The 11,683-nt window shown below is 40.9% G+C and overlaps 1 protein-coding gene across 1 annotated transcript in view; it reads right to left on the reverse strand.

Annotated features, from left to right (window-relative positions):
* Window positions 1-9,779, reverse strand: part of pvalb6 (parvalbumin 6) — a gene marked incomplete at its 5' end in the record, with an annotated part of 85,324 nt that extends 75,545 nt beyond the window's left edge. Inside the window, 1 exon segment of the mRNA XM_014006951.1 lies at window positions 9,730-9,779.
* Between the last annotated feature and the right edge of the window lie 1,904 nt (window positions 9,780-11,683).

An 11,683-nucleotide genomic window follows, 5' to 3' on the forward strand; every position in this document is an offset into this window, starting at 1 on the left:
AGTATCAGTCACCTGGAGGCAGGAATCAAAAGCCTGAATTTTGCCTGAAACTCTCAGACTGAAGGTCTCTTGGAAGAGAGACGAAACGTTTCATTAAAGAAGAACCCGTCCAGAGGACCTATTCAATTTTTTTTCCTTTGATTTTTTACCTGGATTACTGAGATGCATCAGGACAGAATTGAATATATGCCAGAGAAACTCATAAAACTGGCCCTATAAGGATGATTTAACAATGTATAGAACTTGGAAGGTGAACGTTTTTGTTGTTGTTGCTTTGCTATTTTTTTCTTTTAAATGTGGTGATTTCTTACTTCTTTATCTCAGTTAAAAAGGTTTGTTGTATTCAAATATAGAAATCCTTCAAAACTCCTTGTAAATTCCAGGTTATAAGGCAGCAAATCAGAGAGAACGCAGATAGGTGATGATTTATTCTGCAGTCTGTAATACTGGATGCCACGAGGAAGGATAGGGAGGACAAGGCATAACAAGCTGCAGAAAATGGGTGACCTTTTAACCTGAGGTATTTGGTGTCCATTGCAAGTCAGCAGAACACCTGAGTCCTTTCTGATCATTTCAGAAGTGAGCAACGCCTTCATATGACCTAACAAGGTCCAGCTGAGCTCTGTCTGGCAGAGCCCAGTGCACTGCTGCAGTCCTGGTGCCTAAACAAAGACGAGGCGAAACGCAACATCTGCTGCTTCAGCAGCTTCTGTTAAGTCTTGATTCTGTATTTGTGCCTCAATCACTGCCTCATAATGTGGCACTAATATCTGTATACACAAAATAATAAGCTCTGGACATGAATGAATGAACGATCACTTTTTACACAGATCAACCTGTGTACCATTGAAACCATCACACTCTCAGATGTTGAAACATTGCACATCTGTCCTTGACCTTGGCGAGGATAACTAAACCAGTGTCTGGGGAGTGAGTCTGGCTATCACAGCCGTCTGTCAGGGGCCATTATGATAACAGAGGTCTTTATTAATGTGTGTGCACGTAGCATAATTGTGATTGGGTGGGTGGGTTATGGAGAAGTGCATTTTATCCGTGACCTGGACTGCATCAGTGCACCCACTTTAGACCTATTCATATCAATTTGCAGCATAGAGTTTTGTGCTAATTACAAATTTAAAAAAAAAGCTTGTTGCATAAAATTATAATATTAAAACAATTCCTCTTTGCTCAAAAATCAGACTCCCTCCTCTTCATTGACTTTTATCCAAATCTGTCTTTTAATTAATGCCGTTAAGACAAAAGCTTTGCGCAGGGGGGTTAATTGCGCTTTTCCTGAAATCAGCTCAAATGCAAATTTTCTGTGAGCGACCTCTGTTCAGCAGTGAGGAGAGATGGTGTTTTAATTATCCACACAACCTCTCAGGTACTGGAGGTTCCATGGCSACGAGGTGGCCATGTGCTCAGCCACCGCAGCTCATCAAGAAAATATTTGCTTCAACTCAAAAGAGGTGAAATTATGTTTTAGGAAATTCAGACAAGTAGAAATAGGAAACACATAAATTGTTTTTTCCTGCGAGGTCAGTCATCCCAACCAGCAGGCTCTTGTCATGTTTGTACCTTCAAGCTTGGGCAGAAATCTCAGCAAGTTTGGGACCCTCCAATTTTTGAAAAGCAAAGACATTTCCCCCTCACAAAGTATTCTGGGGAAACAATACTTTTGAGCAAAATAAAGAAATTAAAGCAAATTCACAAATATATTTAGGCATAACAGTGGATTGATGCTTCTCATAGTTGAGTCCCACCCCCACCACCTTTCAGCCTGCAGGGCTATTCAACTGGTGAACCATGGACCACATCCAACATGTGGCTGACTTCCACACGGCTAGCCCCAGCCTCACAAAAAAGTTCTCTTTTTTAACTTTATTTTGAATGGTAAACTTTGTGGGCAAGTTTGTTTATGCTTCTACTTCCAGAAGTTGTTTTTTTTTTTATATTAGCAAGATGCACAGCTCGCCAAGACAGCCAGATGAAAAAGGTGATGGAAGTGACAAAAACTTGTCCTTTGGTGGCAGCCAGATTGCTCCGGCCACCTCGGACGCAATTGAGCACACAKTGGCTGTTCCCATTTTACAACTTGCAGCATTTTTTTTAGATTTTATTAACCTTTATTTTGGTGAGTTTTTCATCATACCACCTAAATATTCCATGAGGCAAAGACATCAGAAATTATAATCACTGATCCTTACTTCTTGTTAAAGTATAAATCAGTTCCACTGAATACCTGACATGTGGGGAGCTAGAGGACAGAAGACTAGAGGGGTAGAACATGAATATTTGGCTGTAGGGAGCATCTTCCACCTAGTAGACCTCAGTTTGACCTCAAGGAGAGAATTTTGTTTTTATTATAATCCTACTCAAACCAAAAATATCAGATTTTTGTAGATGGCAGCAGTGATATTTCTGTAATGTTTAAACAGATCATTTCAGTAGCTCATAAAGAGACARGAGTAATTTAATAGATATATGTTTATATTTCCACTCTAGCTCGGTAAATGCTCCACAACAAGAGTGAGGAAGAATGCACAACCAGAGGGCAAGTRGGAAAACAGCATATTCACAGAAATACACACAAAACTGTGTATTCAAATATCTACATCAGATCATTAGCGAGCTGTGTTCTGACTGCTGGAAACTTTTTTTTCCAGGAACCAGGATATTTTTGTGGGACATTTTTTTTTTGGCTCCTGTCTGTTCTAAAAATAGATTTTCAGTGCAGACATTTACAAAATGACCCTTGGGTTCAGGGCAGGTTAGGCAAACTAATTAATTAAATTAGCTGTCGAGTGTCACATCCCCCATCTCTGCACTGATGGTGTGTTGCAGCTGGTCAGAACAGAACGGGAAAACAGTGAAATCAGACCAATAAGACAAGAATTCCTGTCATCACCACAAAATGTAACAGAGGATGATCAAATCACAACCAGCTTTGACACAAAACTCTAAACCAGAGTGGCCCAAAGTGGGGCCCGCGGGCCAAAATTKGCCCGCCAAGCCTTTTAATTTGGCCTACCAATAGTTGCCCTGGTTACCAGTTTGTAATTTCCTGTTGTCCTCTGCAGAAACACTAAATTTCCACTAATGATTAATCCATCCACTGGCCCAAAATCTATGTAAGAAGATGCAGTGGCAATAGTTGACTTTATCTTTGAATTATTTTAGGATTAAACATGTAATAAAAGTAACTAAAGGAGATACAGTATTTATATTTCAGCGCACGTGCCAATTTGAACACTTTATAAGACCACACATACTCAGACTTTATCAACTTATGAAATATCCCATGAGCCTTTGCTGCTCGAGCATATGCCAAACATTCTCCAAGTGCACGTGCACGTACGAAACGTGGGCCACGGCTCTGGCTCCTAGCTTTAATCATGAAAAATAAAAGGACTAGGCAAAAATTATTTGTATTTCATGTATTATATTGTTGCATTTGGCCCGCAGCCCTTGGATAGATTTTCATTTGGGCCCTTTTGGGAAAAAAGTTTGGGCACCCCTGCTCTAAACTCTATGTAAAACTTTAATCTCATGATTATAGTTCGAAGAAGTTGTAAAGAGTTCTGATAAGGAGGGGAAAAAGGGTTCTACTCACACAGACCACACTTTTGTAATTACTGACCTCTAATGAACATTAGCAGCACTGTAGCTCCTGCCATTAATCACATGTGCAACACTCACTCTAAACTGGTCATTTGCTTAATGTCAGGCGCCTGCCMACTTCACAGGACTGGAGTTACTCTGGTGCTTAAATACACAAAGGTCAGAACTACAACTTTGTCCTCCAACTTCAACCCTCCTGTGATGCAGTTCACTCAGGTTTTTCTGTAAGGTTCGATGTATTTTTATCATCCCCGAAAGGGCAGTTTGGGTTTAAAGCTGGCATACTAAAACTTATAGACTGGAATGTTAGGAAAAAAAAAGAGAGATTGGAATTAAAGAAACTTGTAAAACTGGGTACATTTTAACAAGATCAGCCGAGATGAAGTGGTTTTGTTTTCCACTTGATCTTTTAGAAGTCTGAGGTTTCAGGATGAAGTCCTAGGAATTTTGAGGTCACAAAGGTGCAGGACTTGGTAAGTGTGTCGTAAAGAGGTGAAGAAGAGAGTCCAGGCAGCATGGAGAAAAATTTAAGGATTGATTTGTGACAAATGAGTGGCAGCAAAAGTCAAATGAATAGAGAGTAATGAGACCAGCTGTGTTGTCTGGTTTGGAGACAGTGGTTTTGTCCAAAAAGACAGGAGACAGAACAGAAAGAGACAAAYCTAAAGATGCCGGGGTTCTCCTTGGGAGGGAGAGGATAAAAAATGAGATCAACAGAGGTACAGCACAGGTTGAAACACTGAGAGATAAAGTTATTGAGGCTAAACTGAGATGGTTTGGACCTGTCAAAAATTGGTCCACTTCATACAGAAAGTTGTGGGAAGGAAACGTAGAAAAAAAAAGATTTTTTTTTAAACAGAAGTGCAGTCAAGTCAGCTAAAACTTAACTTAATTACCTCTGAGAGACACACATTGTAGAACCAAGATGGAATGGCATATTAGTTTTAATGCACACCTCATTTGTACACTGACGAAAAGGATTTTAAACATGAAGACAAAGGAGGAAATAACTGCTCAACGAAATAAGATGTAGATGGAAGTGGGCGTGGCAGGAAGAAACCCCTGATCAACTAAAAAACACAATCTGAATTCAGAGACACTAATGTTAACTTAAAAACATAACCAAACTCAAACCACAAGAAACAGAAAGAATGAAACATAACTACTAATATTAWATGAATCAACTCAAAGAACTACCAATAAGTGATCAAATACACAAATCCTAACAACTGATGGAGCATTTTCTTCAAACAAGTCGGGGCCAGACCAACCACACATCGTTCAGAAACCCTCTTCTGTTGGGCTGTGAAAGCAGCTTCCCAAACACTTGTTTCCTTTGACCTTTCAGTAACTCTCATTAGTCCTGCTCACATCTAGCAGCAACATGCATCTTATGTAATGTTGTGACAAGTGGACAGCTCCTGGTAGAAGTGTGAGAGCAATCAAGAGGCACTGGAGGACACGTTCACTCAAGTCTGACCACAACTGTCTCAGAGTTCAGCTGAAGCCAGCATCTAACCTGAATATTAAAGCTGGGCATTGTAGTCCTGCTACAGGACCAAGAGTGTAAAAATGGTTGGTGAACACTGTTTCAATCATTTTGCCTKAAAGAAAGGAATATGTCGTAAAATATGAAGTACTTTGCAAAAGTTTCATACAACCCTCTAAATATCAGTTTTATTTCCAAGCAGTCAAATCTTTCTGTAATCTTATTTAATATTTCCTTTTAGTTGTTCAGTTTTCTTTTTCTTAAACTTTGTTTCTTTTTTTGTTTGTTTGTTTGTTTCTCGTTATTTGTTCAGTAATTGTACCTGAAAGTCATTTCACAAGCTTAAAAAATAGGGAAAGTGGACAACAGGAGAAACAAGAAAATGTGTCAGGCCTGAAAATTTATTTACAGTAGATCAGACATGTATGAAGATAAATTAACCTYAAAAGTGTTCACAAATTTATCAACTTATATTATGGAACAAAAGTTATAAATGCTTGGCGTGAAGGCCATGTTTTCCATATTATCAAAGTTAATAAATGCTATAAAACAAGAAGTATTAGTTTGATCAAACGAGTTCAGAGGATCATGAATTAAAACCACTGAACATTTCAAGAAAGTCTGACTCCTTTTGAATCAAAGTATAAAAAATTAAAGTTGCCTCAAGACTTTTGCACAGTGTTGTAATTAGGTAAGAGAAAAACGCTGTGATCACTAAAAATATAAATGTAGACTCATTCTAATCCCGACTAAAAACAACCTAAAAGTGTTAGAAACCTTCATGGTCCCATCATAATTGATTTTTCTTTACAAACTGTTTGTTCAAAGAACTATCTACAACAGGTAGTATATTATTTCTTCATAACCTTTCCTTGGAACCCTACTTCAAAAGGTGTGATCACTTTAATGTCAGGTGAGACAAAGGTCTTTGTCCTTCTTGTCTCATCTCACACAAAGACAGAGAGAATCTTTCTCTAAGAGCTGAACAGTGAGGTCTGCTCCCTCAGGAAGGTTATTTTACACTTCACAGAGCTCCGTCCTTGTTAAATCACTGAATTCACCAGAAACTGGTAGAAAACATTTTGCTGTGTATCAAGTTTGACTTTTATATCAAGTAGTGAAGTGTTGATGTATTTCATGGAGGTATGTGAGGTACAGGGAGAAAGAACGGCAGTAGAAACTTTGATCATTGCTGTAAATCCTTATGTATTTCCTGGATGATCATTTTGGGTAAAAATGGGACATTTTTGAGTGATGAAAGCATTTATAATATGTTCAGTGTGATCTCTTTTTTTACAGCCTGCGCACAGTTTATCATGTGCTTAATCCAGTAGTTATCCATCTTTGGGGCGCACCATCAAACACACTTAAAATACCTCCATGCAACAAGATGGTGAAAACACCCACATTAATGACATCAAAATACAGAAGATAATCTGCAACAGGATCAGGATAAAGAATCAGCCAAAAATATTTATCATATTGTATCATACCTATGTAAAGTGCCAAAATTTGTATTACTGTGTCATTCATTCTTCCACTTGTATAGTGTTGCTTTCTGTAAATCTATTAGTATTTAAAGATGCAGTTTAATAAAGGAGTATTTGTGATAACGCATCACAGTTTTCATCATTTAAATCACATCATCACATAACATAATGTTGCTAAAGGAGCCAGTTCATGGCACCAACACCTCATTTAGAAAGAAAATCAATCCTCAGATGAATGGATGTCATTCAGTTACTGTACACAGAGGCCTCATACATAAATACAGCTCAATCCAGGACTGATGCGTGTTCTGTGCTCAGATCATTCAGAAAAAACAAAGAGGTGGGAAGAGGGGTAAAATGTGCCCACCTCAGTATTAATCAACAAACAGATTCATGACCGAGGGAATATTAAAGATGACGCAAAACAACAACTTTGTAGTTTGTTTTAAAAATATTGAACCACAGGATCGCTAAAATGCGTTGATTCAGTTTTTTTGTTTGATATGATCGAGGCAGATGTCAGTGAGCGACTGCTGGATTAATCAACAGATTTATTTCTGAGGCAATATTAAAGGTGACGCCAAACTGTAACTTCGTTTTTAGTTTAAGAAATATTGAACCACTGGATCGTTAAAGTAAGTTAATTCAGTTTGTTTTGTTTGATGAGACAGATGTCCGTCACACAATGAATATGTCGTGGTCCACTTCAGCCGAGCTGAGATCTGCTCCACGCCTCTTTTGGYTCCGTGCTGCTGGGTTCATTTCTGAACGAGTACATGTGAGCAGGACCTGGTCGGCTTCTCCTGTGGTTTATGAATGAATCGAGGGAGCTTAAAGCCGGTCCGGTCTGTGTAGCGATTTTGCGGACCTGTCTTGAGAAAGAGGCTAAAGTGGTATGTTCACCTAAAGTTATTTGCTAATAAAAACATAGAGATGTGATAACTCAAATGATCCAAATCTTTWCAACGGCTGTTTAAAACAAATGAGGGCATTGAAGAAGCAGACAGTTGAGATTTTTTTTTCCTTTTTGTGGTTTCTTTGAGTTTTTCTCCACAGATGCACACACAAACACACTCAAACTGCCTCCTCCTTTGCTTTTCAGGGACCGGTGATACCCTTGACAAGTCACATCATACAGCTGTGATGACATAGGCTGTACTACTTCAAAGGCTGTACGTGACTGTTTATATTGAACGACTCTTTAAAAGGAATCGGTCCACAAGATTGCGCTCACTTCAAAAACCTGTAAATTAGAGATGGGATGAACAGCTATTTGAAGGGATCCTAGTTTCAAAAAGCTGTTTGTTTCATAGAGTAATTCGATTTTGAACATGTGAGGTCATCGTGTACACCATACCTGATGATTTAATTGCATCCAGTGGGCAGTACCGTGTGTTTTGTCAAGCAGAATCCCCCTCCCCCTGAGTCGCTGTACTCCTTTGCCTTATTTTTCTTTGTCTCAGTGAAAAAGCAAAGGAGGAGCCATCATCCCTGTACAGTTCAGGAAATAACCATAAAAATATTTCAAAAAGTAAAAGAAAAAACTAAACAATGGGTCTTTACTTTCTGCAACTCGGTTCTCATCGCTTGTTGTTAAGAGCCATTCAAAAACTTTGAACATCACATCTGTACAATAAATAATATTTTTTTATAAATACTGCAGTCATATATGACATCTAATGGAATTAAACCGTGGAAAAACGGAGAGTAAAATACAGACAGGTTACCATATCAGCCTTGGTAATGATTGGGAAATGAAAATATCTAATTGTTCTGTGCCACAGACATTCAAAGTTATCAGATTTCTTCAAATCCTAAATGTTTTACCCAACCATCAGTGCCTTTCCTCACAAACTGTGGTCTCATCCCAGCTTCAACTTCCAGGTTTCCTTTGGATGTCTTGTGTTGTCTTGTATTTGGATTAAGGGAAACAGATAAAAATAAAATAAACATTGATGCTTTCCATTTCTAGGACACTAACCAAACTGCTATGTCATTATTTTTAAAAAAGCTTCATTTGTCCTGTCTATATGGAGATACCATGAACAAAGATAAATAAAAAAAAAAACCTTTGGAAAGCATAGATGGAAACTTCCTTTTGGTGTGTTTGACAAGTGCAAATGTGGCAGAAAATCTCAATTTTTAAAGAATATTCTGAGCAGTGTAGGATATCAACTCTGTCCATTTCTGAAGCAAATGTCACTTTGTAATTGGCCGGCAGCGAGCGGCGTGGAGAGCGTCGCTGTTTGGACAGCTGTTAATCTGTAAGAGTTGGTCGCGGCAGAAAGGTTGAAGCGCGGGGTGACAGAAGCAGAGAGGTGGAATCAGGAATGAGTTTGTGAGTGATGTGTGGAGAGAGAGAACGAGCCTGCATGTGGGGTTAAACCCTGACATGAGCCCGGGTCCGTGTCCACATCTGCCCGTGCACCGTGGACCAGGGTTCATGTCTCACCATCACTGCAGTGGGAGCTGGAGTTCAGCAGATAATGGTCAGCTACAGTTTCATTCAAGCCCTTCTACAGATCACAGGAATGTAATGTTTTCTGCCCCTATGTTTCACTCTCTCCTCTTCCTTTCTTCCCTTCTGACACAGACACTCAGTGAAGCACACACAGTACGCAGGGAACCAATCACTGCAGCCTGTTTCCTACTCCTGTTTGTGAATGGGATCCTTACGGGGCGAGCAGGAGAAGTAAGGGGAGGAGGAGAAGGCAGGCGTTGATGCATTTGTGGACGAGCAGATGCTACAGCATAATATCAAATATCTGCAAACACTTCCTCTTTTTTTCTTCATTTCCTCTTTAAAATGCTCTTCAAAACATTTCATTTTCTTCTTTGTCCATCTTCTATAAACTATCTCTGTCATTATGCTGCAGCTTTTTAGGACTGCTGCATTCCATCAGCTTACATTCTTTGCTTTTCGCAGACACATCATCAGCATCCTCAACTGCTGCTCTTTCTTTTTTGTCACACACACACACACACCCTCCATCCCATCAGCTCACTTTTTCATCTGCTGCAGACAATCCTTCCTTTTTCCCCTCCGCACCATCACACCTGTGTCCTCAATCAAGTGCCAGTGCAGGTAAGGTGACTAACCAACACACATGAACTCAGAGACACTCTTACCTTCTGTTTGTAGGTCTCTGTCCGGAGCTCCTCTGAATCGTCAGTGGATGGAGAGAGAGAGAGAGAGAGAGAGAGCGACGAGCTTGAGAGCTTCTGGCAGCTGAAGAGAAGTGAAGGATGGAGAGAAAGAGATAGAAAGGGTGGGAAAGAGAGATAAGGGACAGAAGAGAGAGGGAGAAACGTGGACTAGAGCAGGCAGGCTGAATGATCCAAGAGGAGGAGGAGGAGGGCGCTCCGGCTAGCTGGAGGTGAGATGAAGGGGAGAAAGTGAGAGGTGGGGTGAGATAAAAAGAGGGGGGGGGGCACTGGATTGGGATAAGATGTGATGTTTGGGAGAGGAGGGGTTGTAAAGGATGGAGGTAGAAGTTGGTGAAAAGAGTGAGGAAGGACTGGGAGACAGAGTGAATGCAAGAAAAAGAAAGAAGCGAAGGAAGGATTCAGGAATGAGAAGCTTATGAWTGAAAATCCACAGATATTCTAATAAAGGCAGCAACAGAAGTTGGGGTCCACCATACCAGACAGGACCCAAGATGCAGGCTGAGCAAAGACGCCCCTGAGACAGTCGAACACATTGTGACAGGATGTAAGATGCAGGCAGGCGAGGCATTCATGGAACCAGAACATCTGTACAGAGTACGAACTGGTGGTCCCAAAGGTAAAATAAGAGACTCGCATAAGGGCGGYAGGCATTAGCCAGGCTAAGACACCGTGGGACCAGATCCAGACTAACACAARTGTGATTCATCAGTTAGACATTGTGGTGGTCAACAATCTAAAGAAGGCAGTGATGATCAGGCCTGCCATGCAGGGGTGGAGCCAAGGGGTGGCCAGGGGGTGGCCATTGCCACCACAGAGAATTCTTTGGCCACCCCACTGGCTACCAGTGTTGTTTTTGTTAACAATGACGATGACAAAATATTTTTGTTGGCGCCCCCTTTTTTCATGACAATAACGAGACGGTAATGAAATAAACATAGTTCGATGACTAAGACGTGACGACAATTGTGTGAGTTTTCATTGACGAGACGAGACTGGACGAAAATATTAAGGTTTGTTTATACTTCATGCAAGACGTGCGGCTGCGGCCCAGCGATGACGTAATTGCGTGTGTGTCACCCACAGCATTCAGTGTTTATGCTGGGAAAAGACGTGGGGGATACATCATAGTAATCCCTCCCTCTGCCCTCCCACCGCAGTCACACACTAGCTTAGCATGTAAATAACTGCTAGCTGTTTAAAAAAAAACTTGCTAGTTGCGAGTTTAGCTTGTGCGGGAGATGCGGGAGATGGATGACGAAAAACACTTCTCCTATTTTCAAATGTCCGCTGCTCGTTTCGAGGAATTTGCCCAYCCGATCTTTTTTTTTCCCCCACTCAATCTCCCCTCACCTTCACCACGCAGCGACGCAATCACAGATGGTTGTACCTCCGGACCGCCTCCGCCTCGGTGAGGTTCTCTTCGAAATTATCCATGTATAGAAACAAAAAACGGCTTCTGGTAGCGAGTAGCGTGTAGCGGTGTCACACAACACAAAAATGCCCACAAACTTTGAACCAATCACACACTCCGCGCCGCATCTTCCGTGTCTCAGAGTGCTGACTGGGGGCAAAGTATAGGACAGCTGTCACCGGGGGATAGCAGCGGGAGTGCAGATGGAAGTTGCGCAACTTTTTTTCACTCAGCGGGTGGTAAAAGACGTGCGACAAGTATTAACCAGCCTTCAGTCGGTGGCCTGTCAATCATTTAGAATTCAGAGTGGAGGGAGGGACAGCAGCGCTGTTACACACTCGCACACACAACAACAGCACATACCTTTTCCTCCTGTTCTCTCAGCCTGCGCCACTTCGCAAAAAAAGAAAAAAGTCTGTCACCTGTAGCTTGCTTAACCAGGGTCCAGGAAGTAACGTCTCCGCCATTATTAAAAGCTGTTACAGATCCATTCTGAGCTCAGAA

This window comes from Austrofundulus limnaeus, unplaced genomic scaffold (genome assembly GCF_001266775.1).
Source record: "Austrofundulus limnaeus strain Quisiro unplaced genomic scaffold, Austrofundulus_limnaeus-1.0 Scaffold38, whole genome shotgun sequence".
Taxonomy (NCBI): domain Eukaryota; kingdom Metazoa; phylum Chordata; class Actinopteri; order Cyprinodontiformes; family Rivulidae; genus Austrofundulus; species Austrofundulus limnaeus.